Here is a 12,420-nt window from a genome sequence, read left to right as displayed (position 1 = left end):
TGTGTTTGGCCCCATAAAGATAAAAAAAAACTTTTATGCCAGCAGTAAGTCGGGGCAGCCAGTCCAACTGGGACGGCTCTAAAAGAGAAAAGTGTACACACTAGACGCTCTTTTCCAATGGCTGGCCACCGTTTAGCATAAACGGTGACGCCAGCCAATGGAAAACAGGGGCGGGGCTTAAAGCCCACTAGAGAAATCTCTTCAAATCATTAAATCTCGCCAGCGAGACTGCACATGTCTGCGCAGTCTTACGCCAGGCGAGACCTAAAAACTACTGCTGGAACCTCAAACTTTCAAAAAGAAAATATTTATGGCTCAAACCGTCCCACCACCGTGTCTTTCTGGATTTTCAAAACAGATGTGAAAACTCTTCTCTTACAAAGACACTTCGATCAATAGCTCTCCTCGCCAAGATCCCCACCAGGCGCACACACACCCCCATCCTAGGTCATGACACTGATGTAATCATGAAGGGAATTTGTAGTTTATTAATCTGTAACTCTCACAAGTAACTGTTGTACATATAAGTAGTCAGTGCTTTAATTGGGAAAAAATAAGTGCAGGTACTCATAAAAATGAGCTAGAGGAGTAATGGGGGCGGGGCTAGGGGCAAGACATGATGAAACTTAACAACTTCTATATTAGTTGCAGCACATACCAAAACACATGAGAAATGTGTTTATATAAACAAAGCAGTTTAACTCCTTACACAAAATGAAAAAGAAAAGCGATAATATGTTAACATTTCCTTTTTTTTGCAATAGTTGCACCTTCTTTATGTCATACTGTTAACTGCTGTTTGGCACAATACTATATATTTTTGAGCACGCAAGTAGGAAGAAACTGAAAATACCCTCCCGTCGCACCAAAGCACTTATGGCACCAAGCAAATGAAGCAACTCATCACGACCCTCCCCAGAAGATATCTCTTGTCTCTTCCATCAATCTATCCATTCATCCTTTCATTTACCTGCGGATGTCCACCATTTAACCTTTACATGCTATCGTCTATTCAGTCTTTCATCAATCATTCAGTTTTTCACCTTTCCGTCTATCCACCCTTCCTATCTAAACCTATCCATCCATCCCCAAACCTATCCATTCATCCTTTCACTCATCCATCTCTTTATCCACCCATTCCCTCATCCATCAATCCTTACCCTCATCCATCCATCAACCCTTTCACTCCTTTATTCCATCCACCCTTTCACTCAATCCCTCCTTTCACTCATCCATCACCCACCCTTTCATCCATCCTCCCTACCTTTCATTCATCCATCCAATCTTTCACTTATCCACCCATCATCCGCCCTTTTATCCAATAATCCACCCTCTTTCACCCATGCATGCTTTCACTCATCCATCCATCTATTCATCCATCCATCCTTGCTCACTCACTCATCCATCCACTCATTCATCCACTCACCCATCAACCCTCCTTTTTACGTAATTTATTAATCTTTTTCACCGATCAGACATGTACAAACAAAGTGCCAAACATTTTCTTTAAAATACCTCCTGAGAGTGTCTTTATTCTCTCTCTCTCACTTTTCTCTTACAAAAACCAGGCATACAAATGCAGGCAAACACACAAACATAAGCAGACACACAAAAGTCTTGGGTATGATAAAAGCCATGTTATACTCTTCACCTACCATGGCATTTTGAATTGCCACCAGGGCCGGACTGGCAGTAGCCTGACTGCCACTGCCAGGGGACTGCCATGATTCCTGTGTTTGCACAAATGCACAGGATAGTGTGAATGTGATTGACAGTGTAAAGAGGACTTCCCACGAGGAAAATCGCACCCTCCCGGCACTCCGCTGTAGCTTTTTTAATAATAATTCTTTCAATCACAGTTTTGGCCAATTTGTATTTAATTCTGTTACAAATTTCATTTAAATTATCTTGTGGTTATGCAGCACTAATGTTGACTTCACATTGTACTTAGCATACATCTTCATATTGCTTTAGCACAAACCCCGATTCCAAAATCAAGAATATCACTCTTTGTAATCCAAGCGCTTGATACCAACGTGTGTATAAATAAACTCATTCAAAAAAACAAAGTGCAACGATGTACTGCTCCAGTAACCCCTAGTTACCGTTAAACAATGGTGCCTTAATGTCACAATCATGCGTTTAAGTTCCTGACCACGTGAAATGACGTTCATAATACGAGTGGTTCAGCAGCCCCTAGGGCAGAGGTCTTTAAACTTTTGTAAGTTGAGCCCCCCCAGCTGTATTTTTTGACATGTCGAGTCCCCCCACCATCTGTCAGAAATCTGGTACACTACATATTAGACCGACACCCGCATATCCTGGGCCATATCCGGCAAATAATGTTCAACACAATAAGAGTGTTTACTAAACTGCATGTTTGTGAGTGGGTGTGGTTAAATGACAGAGGCTTTTTACACAGCTCAAAAACAATTTTCCAAGATAAACGATAAAATAACGAGTGTCTGGCACAATAATGTGCCCCATAAGAAAGAAAGCGTGGGTCTGCTTAATTGTGATACCGAACTCAAATAAGTGCTCCTGACATAGATCAGAATCCAAGTGAATGAGAACCCGGAAGTTAATAAGGTGAACTCCACTTCACCTAAAATAGAAGAGGTCCGCAATGCCGGGACGTTGTGTCAATTACATGGAATAAAAGAATATGTAACGTGCCGAAGAATTGAAAGGGTACAAAACATAGAAAATGTAAATGTGAGTCACTGTCTCCAATGTACAATAACTGTGAATGGATACCACGTCAGTAAGATGCGTACTGTGGGTGGAATTCAGGCATGGAATACCCACTGGCACCCTAAACATAAGGACAGGGACAACTTCAAGCATTAAGCTTGTTTATACTTAAAGGAGTGCGATCACAACCTTCGTTCTTGCAATGTGATTGACAGCACAGGGCCTGAACGGACCCTGCTCCATCAAACACATCACAGCGTGAGGGCGAGCACCCGTACAATATTCAAAGAAGCCCTGCTGAATAGCTCAGCGGGGGCTCAGATCGGGGCTACAGAAGCGGCGCCTTGGCTTCCAGAGACATGTTCCACTCCAGCACAGCCAATGAGCCGACCTTTTCATGAGTACCGGTACTCTCCAGGGCAGTACAGAAGTGCCGGTACTCTGAGGGATCATTCTAAAAAGTGCCGGTACTCAGTTCCGGCCCATTTAAAGCACTGTAAGTAGTGATACCTACAACCTTATCACTCTCTTTCCTAATGTAGTTTCCTTCTCTCTATTATAAAACGCTCTGACACTGCTGGGTAATGTACACGCCACATAAAAAACGCATAAAGAAACAGATCTAATGTTTACAGAGCCAACAACTACCCACAGTACGAACAAAATGCTTCTTCGTAGCACTCAGGTCAACAGTAACTTTCTGTATACCCGACTGGCTAAAATCACCTGCCTCTTTGCCACAAATGACTACTAGCAAATACAGAAAGAAAATATATATTTCCTCTTATGGATATCCTCGTCCCAATTATATCTATTTTACCTTTTTTGCCCCCTCCTCGGATCTGTTCCCGGTGCCCCTGCCGCACGGTTCACACGACTTCGGAACAACACACGCGCTCATTGGCTGATCCCTAACAACGACTTCACAACAAAACTCGCGTTAGGTCCCGCCTCCACGCTTGGTTTGAAGGCCAATAGCCGCTATGATCATGGTCTTTAGGACGCTGCCCAATCACGTTGCTCGTCTGCATCGCCGGTATGACCAATCCCGTGGATTTATTCTGGCCATTAATCACTCTTCCACGAATTATCACGTTCTCCCGTCTCTGCGGCGGTTACTAACGTCATCTTAGTCCATGCAACTCGCAAGTGGAAGAAGGTTCGCTAAATCTTTTGATGTAGATGACCACAACGTATGGATGGTTTGGAGCCACAACAATGTCATGTGTCAACTCTGATCGCTATGTTTCTGGATATATAGCTTTACCCATTTCGCAGGACTGAGTGTTGAGAGTTCGAGCGGCTTTCTCAAAGTTAATTTCTGCCCCGAAGCATTTTTTTTCCTTCTTGCTTTTGCATATTTATAAAGCGCGAACTCGACCCGAAGGTATTGGAGCGCTTTACACGAGCACCGTATTTACATTACACATTCAGGCACGGGGAGATTAGGTGATTTGCCCAGAATCACAGGATGTGGACGCGACCCCGAGGCTCGAACCCTAGTTTCCGGCATCAAAGTCGGCAGTCTAGCCGACGGACCACATCCCTTCCCGGCGCCGTTCATTAATAAATACCGGCTATGCATCGGCTGTATTTTCTGTTTTTGTTCTACTCCGCAGTTTCCCTGTTCAAAGAAACTAGGAGTAGGCACAGGTGTACGCCGGAGCTTTTCATTCCTCCTTCAGGAATCAATGGAACGAATCTTGCGACTCTCCCTAAACTATTAATTTAACGAATGTTAAATTATGAGTGAAACACCGTGTGTCTTTTGATGAACTCTGTATCACTAAACGAGACGTTCTTAACAGTGCATGATTACTTTTATGGAGCAGCACGCAGTGTAATAGCAATTGTGACTTCCTTGAACCAATGCAGAGTATATATTTCGACTTCCTAATACAATCGCAGACATGCCAACCCTCCCGCTTCAGGCGGTAGACTACCGATTTCAAGGCTAGTCTCCCGATTCAAGAATCCAGAAACCCGATTCCTCAGGGTTTCAGCTGACAGGGCTTGGTATTGTGTAACGTGCTAATTCTTCCAGCAATAGTCAGAGTGGCGATGCAGGGGCTCTAGAAGGGGTGAAAAACCAACACAGCCTCATTAACAAGCAAATGGTCTTTTAAAGACCTGTGAAGTACTGGGGGTGGCTGTGTGTGCCCGGAAAGCTGTTTCAGCCCGGGCTGCCACACACGAGGGGGGGTTTGGTGTATGCACTGCCAGCAACCTGCCAGGCCAGTGCACAACACTTGCATCACCCTCTCTCTGCCTGCCATTGCGCTCCATGCTTCTGAAAGGTAAAACAAACATGTGCATTTGCGTTTCAAATGTCCGATCCTGCAGCAGCACGCTTCCAAAGCCCATACATGACAGTAACCGGATTCAAGTCCCATTCTCCCGATATTTTCTAGAAAATCTTCCACTTTGCTCTTCTGTAATGTTGGCATGCATGCAATCGGGTAGTTGTATCTTAACACAACCATTGTGAAGAGGAGTTACCATTTCGCTTAATAAATATCAGATGCCACAATCTGATCTTTAAGACAAAGAATTGTGTGCATTTAGTTGTATCTTAACACAACCATTGGGAAGAGGAGTTACCATTTCACTTAATAAATGTCAGATGCCACAATCTGATCTTTAAGCCAAAGAATTGTGTGCATTTAGTTGTATCTTAACACAACAATTGTGAAGAGGAGTTACCATTTCACTTAATAAATGTCAGATGCCACAATCTGATCTTTAAGCCAAAGAATTGTGTGCATTTAGTTGTATCTTAACACAACCATTGTGAAGAGGAGTTACCATTTAATTTAATAAATGTCAGATGCCACAATCTGATCTTTAAGCCAAAGAATTGTGTCCATTTAATATTACATATTGTTGGAAAACCACACTCCCACTCTGAAAGGGTGGTGGTGGTCTTCCGGACACACTGTGGTAGCTTGGCTCGAGTGGTCAGGAATCAGGCTCCGTGCTAAGCATACGACATACCCAAACAATAACCATGCGTGCATCCGTTCCAAAAACGACCCTACACCGTAAAAATTATGAAAATATCTTTCTTTATCTTCTTTTTCTCTTAGTTGCTGATTGGATAAATAAATAATCACAATATACAAACTTTAAATAGTGCAGGGCAAATAAATACTGGCTGAATGATTCAATAAATAGGGGTGATCATAAATACTGAAGGCATAAATAAAGGTGCAATACATACAGGCAATTAAATATTCTGAGGCAATAAATACTGTAAACCAATAAATATTGTGCATCAATAAATACTGTGGACCAATAAATACAGTGAAGCAATAAATAGGTTACATACAATAAATACAGTGCCCCTAATAAATACTTAAAAGCTGACAGTGACACTCATGGAATCAGATCACATTTGAATTCCTAAGGGCTGATTTGTCCCAGGCACAGCTTGTGGGGATGTGGAAGGCTTGAGGGTGTTTACTCCCTGGCTTGGACAAGGCTGAGGCCTAAACTGAGGTAGATCAAGGGGGGAATACCAGAGACCTGGCTCTCTCTCTCCACACAACCTCTCTAGATTAGTCCCAGCTCACCCCTGGCACAGTCAGGTTGGTTCCAGCACCTCCCTAGCCCCTTAGAGCAGTCTCTCAGGTCTCCACAGGGCCTTAGGCGCCCTCTACTCCACTTACTGCCCTTTTTCTGATGCTCCGACGCCGCTGGAGTCGTGTCGACGCCGTGAGGCGGTTCCAGTTCGATGTCGGCGGCCTCGGCACAATGTCAGTTCTTTGACGACGCCGGTAGGCGGCTCCGGTCTCGATGTCAGCGGCCTCGGTTCGATCTCGACCTCCGATTCGATGGCGTCGGGCAGTCTTTACTTGATGTCGACTTCGGGCGGCTCCGGTCCGATGGCGACCTCGGATTCGATGACGTCGGCCGGCCTTGACTCGATGTCGACTTCCGGCGGCTCCGGAGTGCGATCCTCACTCCCGACCTCCGGGGCTCCTCTCCTTAGGTTTCCGGCGACTCCGGAGTGCGACCTCCACTCCCGACCTCCGGCACGATTCTCACAGATTCCGGCGACTCCGGAGTGCGATCCTCACTCCCGACCTCCGTTACACTTCACCTCGGTCTCCGACGACTCCGGAGGGCGGACTTCACTCCTCCGATGACGCCGCTCACTCGACCTCGGGTGACTTCCTCCTCGACCTCTGGTACTCCTCACGACCTCTGACGGCGCCCTCTCTCGACCTCTGGCGGCTCCGGGTACGACGTCTGCTTTTCCAGTCAGCGCCGCTTCTCCACCTCGGGCTCCAGGTCTCAGGCTACTCGACGTCGGACTCCAGGGAAACCAGTTTCCAGGTCAGGATCTTGCTGTTCTCTGTTTCTAAGGCCTGTTCCTGCTGTCCAGGTCCTTAGGATGGGTTTTCTTACTTCTTCCCACACAGGGCTCCAGGCTGGGCTCAGTCAGTAGGGACTAGTATCAAGGGTGGGTTTATGGACCCCACTCCAGGCACAAGTTTCCACCCCTGCTGCTTCACTCCTTCCTCCTTCAAGTTTCCGCTGCTCACTCTTCACCAGTCAGGTGCCAACTGCCAGCTCCAACTGCCAACTCTCTGTCTTAGCTTCCCAACATTCTAAACCGCCTCCAACTGTCACAGGGTTCTGGAATGTTCTGGAAGGTGCTAGCAGGTTCCAGTGGATGCTGGTGATGTCACAGGTGGCCACCATTTTGTGCTCCAGGCCCTCAGACAGAAGTTTCAGGGGTAGCTAAAATGGCTCCCTGAATCTGCAGCAACACGAAAAAGTCTGGTGGTTCCCAAAAAGGAAAAATTCAAACAGGGTTTGAGGCAAAAGTGGGACAAAATAAATAATGATGAGGAGGGACCACCCAAAGGGCTGACAGGTCTAACACATATCATAATGTGCAACATTTGGAGCAGGACTCAATGCTCATGAGTGACTGGCATTAGCCCTCACCACGATTATCTGACTGGCAGAAGTAGCACTTTTTGAGACGTGAACAAATGGCCACAATTTTTCTCTAGGAAATGTGGCAACCTTACCCGTAGATAAGCCATAAACATGAACATTTCTCATTATAGAAATAGTTTATTTACTAGACTTTCAAATGACGCTTATGGTTTAAATTTGAACCTGTGTAATTATATTAGGAGCATAACTCAGTTTTAATTATTAAATAATAATAAAAATTGTCTGTTTCCCTGTAGTAGCCTGCGCTTTGCTAATATTGACGTGGAGGCAATTTTATTAGGGTTAGTCCTGTCAGGAGGACAAAGTCTACCTAGTTAGTTCCATCAGGCGTAGGCCCCTAGTTGACCACGGACGCCGTAGCACAAGGAACAACATGGATATAGGATCTTTCATTTCAGGTCCCCGCGCAGGCATCCTCCGGTTTTATTATAAACTTGAACGTAAACTGGACCCAACTACGGTCAATGCAAAACAGAAGGGTGACTGTCCAGGTTTACTGTTCTTTCAGGCCACACTACTGGTGCTTGCGAATGCACCAATACTACAGTCCTCCCTTAACACAAAAACGGAACAGGCACAGTGAAGTTGGACAGCTGGAACACAGAATTCTATATACTGCCGGAGGAGCATTTTCACAATACATAGTCTCAGTATCTGAGAAGGCGTTAGGTTGGTGTGGAGTTGCAACCTAGTGTGAGTGCCCATTTCCCTTGGTGCTTGGAATTGGGCACTGACAGCTGGTTAACCACCTCTGGCCAATCGTGTTCCTAGATCCGGCACCCCTCAGTTCTTGATTCCTCTGATCTCACAGAGTCCTTACTTCCACTTTCCAGTGTAACCAGGAGCAGCTTCCCCAGGGTTTGTAACATGCCGGAATTCCTGTTTTCTTCATCTGTTCTTTATCCCTGGGATGGGCTTGCCATTTGTTTGAAGAGCAAAGAGTTTCTTGTTCCTCTCTGAGCAATCAACATGGTGTCCTTTGTCTGTGACCAATGTCAATAAAAAAATTCTAGTTGGCGCATCAAGAATTTTAAGTTTTATAAATTTTTTTGCAGAGTTTTATATAGCGCGAACTTGACCCGAAGTGGGATAGGCAAATGAGATTTTCTTCAATATGACAGCCCTTTTGAAAACCTGTTTGGCTGATCAGGATTAGATTATTGCCCTCTGCCTAGGATTGAAGCCCCCTGTTTAAAATACTGGCAAAACACTTCCTGTGAGAAGTTGGCCTGGTATATGATGTTCACTAGTTAAAGTGACCACCTTGTACCATGCCAAGCAACCCTTATGGTGTGGTTGTAAGTCAACCTTTTCGGACTAGCTGCCCTAGTGGTAGCGTAGGCTAAGCAGTCTTTGAGGCTAAACTCGTTAAAGCGTGTTAAGCAGGCTGTTTTACCAAATGTAACCCCCCTTTATACCAATGAAAGGACACCACACAGATATATATTGAAAATATATATGTATTTATTTCTCAAAGTATCCCCTAGACTCTTTATGAGCACAGGAGCACAAATTGTTAAACAAGACAATGTTATAATATACAGAAGGTGCACTTTATATGGATGGGCCCTGGTGGCCACTCAAACCATATACTAAAATAGTGGTATAAGTACCACGAACAGGAAAGTGAAAAGGCCTAGGGCCTCTAGAATCGCTGGGCCTACAAGCAGCTAACTTCAGTTAGTGACCAGGAGGTCCACGGGTCGCGTGTGCAGTGAGGAAAGTTACACGCGGGCTCCCATAGGTTTTCAATGGGTGCGTAAAAGTTACAAAGTTACTGCAGAAAGGGTCTTCTGGATGGACTACGATCTTAAGATTCAAAACACAGACACTAGAGATGATTCTCTACACTTGGGCACCGGAGTGCCAGCTTTACCTCACCCACAGGAAGCGGGTGCATAGGTCTCGAAGTGCGTCGGGTTTCTTCTATCGATACAATGGAGCCTGATGACAAAGATGCTGCAGGCGGTCGGTCCAGAAGAGATGCGTTGGATCCAAGGGTGGATCGGAGTTGTAGAAGACCTGAAAGCAGAGGGGACAGTGTTCACAGTCACTAGCCAGTGACCGGCGTGGCACCAGGTAGGTACCAGGCGATGTCGGGTGCAAACAGGTGGTGAAGGGTAGCTTGTCTCCGCAGCCACGTGGTCCCTGAAGGTCGACGATGTCCAGGAGTCGGTTCACGAGCTGTCCCACGCAGGCTCTCGCTGTCGGCGGTGTCGGCGACTCGAAAGAAGCAAACAAGCCTTGGCAAAGGCAGGAGTCGTGGAAAGAGAGGAAAGCTGATTGTTCCGACCAGCAAGGTCAGAGGGGCTGCTCTTTTGGAGAGCAGCTAGGGCCAGTCTGGAGCAACCAGACCGGCGTCGTTAGTTTCAAGTTTCGTCGCCAAAATGGCCACTAGCCAACGGGCCAGGGACCGGGCAGGCGCGTCGAGATGCAAAGTGCAGAGGGGCCCCACGCAGATCGTGGAGATGCTGGAGGGCTCACCTTTCGTGCAGATGCTGCTCGGTGGTTGGGCTTCTCAGGACCCAAAGCACAACTCGGAGGGAGCCTCTGTCGCTGCGCTTGCAGCTTGTCGTCGGTCTTCCAAGATGGCTGGCTCCACGTGTCTCGGTGCCTCCACGGGTTCCTTCTTCTCAGGGACTGTGGATCGGGCGGTGAGAGGTCTGGAGGTCCAGGTCTTGTCGGGCTCTGGGCTCGGGCTCCGGCAGGAGGCGGCGGCAAAGCAGACGTTCAATAGCTGGTTGGTGCTTGCGTTAGCAAGATGGTCACTCCCTGACCATAGGGGAGATTTCCTTCAGTCCTCTGTGCAGCAGAGCGTCGAAGTTCCCGTCTTCTTCTTGTGGTTAAGTTGATTCCAGGATGTCTGAAGTCTTAGGACACAGCTCCTACCTTTAAGCGGATTCTAGGGGCCGGACTACCTGCTAGGTCCCTCCCTAAGGGTGGGACCAGGAAGGGGGGGGTGGTTACACCCCCAATCCTTTGTCCAGCTCGCCCCAGGTCCGGGGCTCGTGTGCCCCAGGACCGGTTTGAACTGGCATATGCACCGAGGCTCCTTGTGAGCCTCAGGCATGTCTGGTTTCTTTCAAACCCTACCTGGCCAATACACAAAATCCTGTCTGGGGTGGTGCTCGCACCTCCCCTGGCAGGAAGCCCTTTGTCCACGTCTCCCAAGCTGGAAGGACTCCCAGCAGCAGGAGGGCAGACTTGTGTCTGTGGTGGCAGCATCCATTTTGTGGAGCTGAGGCTATGTCTGATTTTACCCGGGTTTCAGGTACTGTACATGTCGTGTCCCTCTAGAAGGGTGGAATGCTAACCCCGTCGCCAGAATTGGCGAGGGGTTAGTATTCCAATTCGTATGACACCTTACTCGACATGTTTTGATAAAGCCAAACCAAAGATAGCATTTAACCGCGAGGTTCATAATGCACTTAAGAGTATATGGTATGACGATATCTGGAAACAGTAGAAGGAAGTTGTTCCGACCGCTGCAGACAGGCTCAGCTCATGCCAGAGCACCATCTCACATGGAACCAAGCCCTCTGCCTTCAGGATTGTCAAGGCCTGCCATAGGAGTGACTTATAGGTTAACATGTGTCCCACTTAAGGTTAGGTATAGGTATACTACACCTAAGTAAGAGGTGGTTACACCAACTTACCCCAGCTGAGTGATCAGCCAGTTGTGTCAAATTGCTAGGCCAGGCCAGGGGTGGCACAATACATGCTTCAGCCCCTGGTAGGCCTTAGATACACCAATGCCCTGGGTACCTAGTGTACACTGGTACAGGGGCTCACAGGATGATCCACTTCCAATTGGTTATGCACCTAGGGTGCATAGTGTAAATTTAGTAGAGAGAACAGCAGGCTGGGGGTCTGATTAGCAGGCCCACAGCCTCAATATGTCAAAAACCAGTGAAGCAAAAAGCAAAAATTTGGGGTGACCATAGGATAGCAGACCCTACTCTCCTACACAACCCCCCCCCCCCCCCCAAACGCAGGGACATTAAACTAGCCTTGACCAATCTCGTCTTCATGTCCTAAGTGGAAGTACCTGGAGATACCATCTGCATTCCCATGGTCTGTACCTGGCCGGTGCTCCACTGTAAAGTCCATCCCCTGTAGGGAAATGGACCACCTAAGCAGTTTGGGGTTTTCACCCTTCATCTGATTTAGCCACAAGAGGGGCTTATGGTCGGTCTGAATCTTGAAGTGAGTGCCAAACAAGTATGGCCTCAGCTTCTTCAGGGCCCACACCACAGCAAAGGCCTCCCTCTCAATAGCTGACCAATTCTTCTCTCTGGGGGTCAACCTTCTGCTAATAAAAGCAATGGGTTGGTCTTGACCATCTACATTAAGTTGTGACAGCACAGCTCCCACACCCAACTCAGAAGCATCTGTTTGGACAATAAACTCTTTGGAGTAGTCAGGACTTTTCAGGATAGGTGCAGAGCATATGGCCTTCTTCAGGTCATCAAATGCCTTTTGACAGCTTACTGTCCACTGAACCTTTTTGGGCATCTTCTTGGATGTCAGATCATTAAGAGGAGTCACAATGGACCCATAGTTCTTAACAAACTTCCTGTAGTACCCAGTCAAGCCCAAGAAAGCTCGAACTTGAGTCTGGGTGGTTGGAGGAGACCAGTCCTTGATGGTTGTATCTTACTCTCCAGTGGTTGAACTTGGCCTCCACCTACAAGGTGGCCCAAGTACACAACCTTACTCTGCCCTATCTGGCACTTAGTAGCCTTGATAGTGAGG

General features: G+C 47.0%; 1 protein-coding gene across 3 annotated transcripts in view; it reads right to left on the bottom strand.

Moving 5' to 3' along the window:
- The window catches only part of KATNB1 (katanin regulatory subunit B1), a 558,599-nt gene extending 554,971 nt beyond the window's left edge, over nt 1–3,628 (bottom strand). For all 3 annotated transcript variants that reach the window (XM_085640093.1, XM_085640095.1, XM_085640094.1), the window contains exon 1: nt 3,515–3,628. The gene's annotated coding sequence lies outside the window, so the exon portion shown is untranslated. The remainder of the gene's footprint in view (nt 1–3,514) is intronic.
- Nucleotides 3,629–12,420: the final 8,792 nt, after the last annotated feature.

Source organism: Triturus cristatus, chromosome 12 (genome assembly GCF_964204655.1).
Source record: "Triturus cristatus chromosome 12, aTriCri1.1, whole genome shotgun sequence".
In the NCBI taxonomy this organism is placed as follows: Eukaryota; Metazoa; Chordata; class Amphibia; order Caudata; family Salamandridae; genus Triturus; species Triturus cristatus.
Note: the sequence above shows the minus strand (reverse complement) of the source record. Positions and strands in the feature narration are given on the sequence as shown.